Source organism: Taudactylus pleione, unplaced genomic scaffold, assembly GCF_031769625.1.
Source record: "Taudactylus pleione unplaced genomic scaffold, aTauple2 ptg000183l, whole genome shotgun sequence".
NCBI lineage: Eukaryota > Metazoa > Chordata > Amphibia > Anura > Myobatrachidae > Taudactylus > Taudactylus pleione.
The window spans coordinates 7139510-7144615 of NW_028284585.1; the positions used below are offsets into that span (position 1 = coordinate 7139510).

Consider the following 5106-nt stretch of genomic DNA (forward strand, 5'->3'; position numbering starts at 1 on the left):
CCGCCGCACTCCAATGCAAGGTAGTACTGAGGTGGCAGGCACGCATTAGCAGTTGGGCAGAGTCACAGCTTCGACCATGGCCCTCGGCCTTGCTCTTGCCTCAGTTACTGAGAGGTGGGTGGCGCTAGCCACAACCTCCATTTCTGCATTCTCACTAGATCTCCCGCCATACCCCAGTGTGGGCTTTCCCTTGGGAGGTGGCCAGAACTATGCAGCCAGGTGGAGCCCCAGATGGGCATGTGTTTCCGCTGGCTCCACCTGTGTAGGGAGTGATCAGCAGTGGACTGCGTTAGTGGCCACCGCTTATCACACTGCTGAAGGGCTGGTCACACACAGTCACACGCACATGATCCTGGACCAAGGCAGGGATGTGGCTTTGCCATGAGTTGTGCCCAACATTCTGACAATGGGGGGCCACAGCTACCAGCCCTAGTGCCCAAGACTGCTCCTTTAGTGCCCCATGATATAAGGAAATGTGATGCTAGTCATCCTCCAGGTAATGCTTTTGGGGGTCAGGCAGGGGTTGTACCTGTGGCTCTTGGTGATGGTGCCACAGTGATTGTGGAGAGTCACTCCTCTTTTCTAGCTAGGGCAGGGGAAGATGGTAATGCAGGTAGCAGATTTAGGTCACCTCTTTCTAGGCAGGCTGCAGCAATTGCATCGGATCAGGGTATAGGTTCATCTGTGCTTGTGCCGGCAGCTTGGCTTTCCCCTCTGTGTAGGGCTTGTTGGTCATGGTTCCAACAGGCCAGGTTGCTGCCTAGGTGGCTGTCCGATTCTGCACCTGTGGCCCCCCTGCATTGGGCCCATCAGCTCCTGCAACTATAGTGAGTTCCCTCGATCCTGCTGAGGCAGTAACTGCCCTACATATGCTGGTGTCATTGGATAACACATTAACTCCATTGTTATCAGTGTCGGCAGCCACTCCAGCTGCAGTCACAGCCCAGTCATCGTCCCTGCTGCCTACACAGGTTCAGGCTCAGCTAGGCCCATTGGCGGTCTAACATCTCACTGTGCAGGGTGTCCAGGCCCCTGTTTCCCCTGTCTCCCTGTTCCTGCTACACTTATGCCTGTTGTGTCTTTTGCAGTTCCTATATCTGCTGAAGTTGCTGCTGTTCCCACAGGTACCCCTTCCAAAGCCATGTCAGACAAGACTGCTGTGGCAAGTTGTGAGGAGCGGAGACTTACAGGAAAGGGCTGCTAACTCGTAAACTCTTCTTACTGAAGCAATGGCCAGCAGAAAAACCACTTTCAAGGTAAGGTATCGCAATTCTACAGACTCCAAAAGGTCCAAAGGGTGCATTCTGAAGCCCCTCTAACACCAAGTTCAGATACCAAGGTGGAACTGGCGGAACATATCGAGGCTGTATGAAAGTTACCCCATGAAGGAAAGTCAATTCTTCAGGAATAATGGGCAATTTCCTTTGAAACAGGATAGACACGGCTGATACCTGTCCTTTGAGCGAAGATAACCTCGCTACTCCATCCTGGGATAAACAAACACTTTCAAGCTTAAACTAAAAAGCTGGTACCTAGCTAGTGCCATCTCCAAGGCACTAAAAACAAGACTGAGGATCCAGGTTATGGGGAGGGGATATATAAGGGGTGGGAGTCAGTTTGAACTAGTTAGTCATGAAGGAGGTTCCGCTGGGTAGAATGGCAGATAATTGTCATACTCCTTCATTGGTGGATCTGGTTCTTTCTTCTGTGGGCATAGTCCCCAAGAAATAACCAGGAAAATTTAGGCTCATTCAACATCTGTCTTAGCTACAGGGATCCTTGGTCAATTGCTATTAATAAATAATTATGCTGTGTGCAATATCACTCATTTGATCAAGCCTTGGACCTGGTTCAAGTATCTAGCACAGGATCCTTGTATGCTAAGATTGATGTTGAATCACCCTACCGCCTATTGCCTTGCACTCAGAATATAGATTCATGGGTTTTAGCCTGCAGGATAGTTTCTACATAGACAAATACTTTCTTATGGGTTTTTCCGTATCATGCACATTTTTTAAGCATTTCAGCACATTCCTGCATTGGTGTGCTGTTGCCAGCACAGGGGAGGTCTGAGTGACTTGCTACCTCAATGATTTCCTGTGCATTGGCCCGGCTAATTCCCCTCGCTGCAAGAACCTCCTACTTTCCATGCAGGCTTTATGTAACGTAAGGGCCAGTGGCGAAATTGATAATTTGGCAGGTTGCTGTCATCTCCCCCTGGACAAATTAGACAATTTACACAGAGCGATTGTGGTTGCGCTGGGTGTGGACAAACTCACCCTGCATCAGGTGCAGCCCATGCTGGGCCTATTCCATTTTGCCTGCAGGGTTATCCCCATGGGAAGGATCTCCTACAGGAAATAGGAGCAGTCCATTGCAAGCATCCTTGGCCTTTATTATTTTGTTAATTTATTGGCTGAGATTAAACAAGACCTATGGGTTTGGAATGTGTTCCTTTCCCATTTCAATGGTGTTAGTGTCTGGCCCGCCACATCTTGCAGTAACTTGGAGTTGCAGATCTTTACTGATGCTGCTGGTGTGACTGGCTTTGGAGCATATCTAAATGGTTCATTTTGTTCAGAACCTTGGCTGTTGAATTTGTCTGTGGACGGTTTTACTAAGAACATATTGTTGCTTGAATTATTTCCCATTGTGGTTGCATTGGAGTTGTGAGAGGACCATTTGGGCAATGCCAATATCGTTTTCATGTGCAAAAACCTGTGTATTGTGCACGCGAGAAACCATCAGAGTTTGTCTTCTCTGCTGGTTGTTCATTTGTTGTCAAGACTTGTTCTGCATTGCCTACTGCTTAGTATCCATTTTGTGGTGTGGCATGTACCAGGGGCTCAAAATGGGATTGTGGATGCACTGTCACAGTTTAACTGGTACTGCTTTAGGTAATTAGTTCTTCAGGCCGAACTGACTGGTGACTTGTGTCCTCCTTAGGTTTGGCAGATCACCAGGCCGGCATGGAGGAATTAGCATTGTGGGCTATTGCCCCAAGGACTTTGCATTGTTATCAGGCAACTTGGCAGGAATGGGAGTGTTTCTGGGTTTCAGTGGCTCAGACAGGTAAGAACTTGCAGCAAATCATGCTCACCTTTATCTGGGACCTGTATACACAAGGGTGCTCGTTTACAGTAGTGCAGCGTATTTTAGCTGGTGTGTTGTATTTTTCTTCATTATATGACAGGCCTGACCCCTCTAGGTCCTTCCTAGTTTCAATGGCCTTGAGGGGTTGGTCCAGGTCAACCCCTACAGCAGTTGACTGCAGGCACCTCATTGATATCTACCTTTTTCCTCATTTGTCAGCTGTGGTACCTTTGGTTTGTTTTTCGGCTTTTGAATGTTTACTGTTTCAGTTAGGTTTTTCCATGGTGTTTCTTGGAGCATTTCGGATCTGTGAATTAGTTGCCCCCTCTAAGAGGGCTGACCCCCCCTTTCACAGTTACAGAAGTGATTGTATGACCAGACACAGTGTTATGCCTTCTACAATGTAACAAGACTGACCAAGCTGATAGAGGGTACTGGCTTTGCCTTCAGCCATGTCCCATTCCCGAGGTGTATCCTATAACATTGGCGCATGCCTTCGGGCAGGTGCGCTGTGAATAGGCTGGGGCATGGTTGATGCATGAAGATGGGTCCCCGGTTACAAAATACCAGTTTTTTCATGTCATGAAGTGTTGTTTCGCAACTTTAGGGCTCGAGCTGGGTGAGTTCGGTACTTACTCGTTTAGGATTGGAGCTGCTACATCTGCAGCTTTTGCAAGCTTATCAAATGGGGAGATTCAGGCCCTCATTCAGAGGTGGTCGGAGGATGCAAGCGGTCGCTCAGAAACTGGGCGGCCGCTTGCATCCTGATCGGCCACCTCTGTTTTGGTCGTTAGGCTGTGGGTTTACACCCACAACTCTAACGACTGCTAGGGTGATGGTCATAGACCATCATGACCATCGGGGCTTACGACGAGACCCTAGGATAGGGTCTCACTTGACGTAAGCCCCGGAGAGCTTCTGGCTATGTCAGAGCCGGAAGCTCTCCACTGACATCACTAGTGATGTCAGTGGGGCCTCCCCCAAATGGCAGGTTTTCCCATGGGAACACCTCTGTTTGGGCTGCCACCCCCCTGGCCCGCCTTCCAAATGGGGTGAGCTGTCAATCAACATCGACAGCTCGCCCACTTTGGAAAGAGACCCGCTACAACTGGCGCTGTCGGTTGTAGCTGGTCTCACGCATGTGCACGAAGGAGCCGGCTCCCTCATGCGCATGCGCACTGGACAAACATCGAGGCAGCCGTGTGGTCGTCTGAATGAAGCCCTCAATCCCTTGGTTGGTAGTGTTCTGCTGCATTCCAGTGCTATATTCATCCAGGTTTATCTGTTTTGCCCCAATGTAACTCATTGAAGGCCTGACCACTTGCCGACTTATTTCTGGAGTCTATGAGGATTTTTTTTTCCCCCAGAGACCCAAGTGGCTTCTGAGTTATATATTATATGGTGTGATTATTGGTTTACTCTGGTTTTTTTTATGTTTTTTGCCTCAGGTCTGGTTGGCTACATTGTTCCCCTCCCCCATCCCCTTTTGTTACATTTCCTTGTCTTGTTGGTATGGTGTGCCTGTGGTATGGCTTGTTTTGTCTGTTTTTTCTTTCCGTGTTGACCTCTATTAATGTGATTCAGGTGGAATCGATGTCAAGCCAATCTGGGGGTTAGGGAATTCCTAATTTTTTTGGGCTGCTCTATCCCCCATAGCGTCTGATGCAAGTATTTTCTCTCAGGAACATTTAATTAGGTGGTTGGGTTTCAGGGGGATGGGCTGGGGTTCTATTCTTGATAGCTAATCCATAAGACCTCACAGATGACACTAACCTAACATTTTAGTCCTGCAACTGGGTGGAAATGACTTAGGTCAGTGCACTGCTCTTGATTTGTGCTCTGTAATCATTTGGGATTTCCATCTGATAGCAGAAGCCCTACCTTCCTGCAAGTTTGTGTGGTCCTTCGTTGTCCATAAGCATGTGTAGAGGAATGCTGGGTCTGGTGTGTGGCTGGATGTGGCTAGGAGGAAGGTCAATACTGCAGTGGCTAGGTACATGTTGGAGACTGGTG

The 5106-nt window shown here is 48.6% G+C and overlaps 1 pseudogene; it reads left to right on the forward strand.

Moving 5' to 3' along the window:
• The first annotated feature begins 381 nt into the window (after nucleotides 1-381).
• Nucleotides 382-3861, forward strand: LOC148519766 (uncharacterized; annotated as a pseudogene).
• Nucleotides 3862-5106: the final 1245 nt, after the last annotated feature.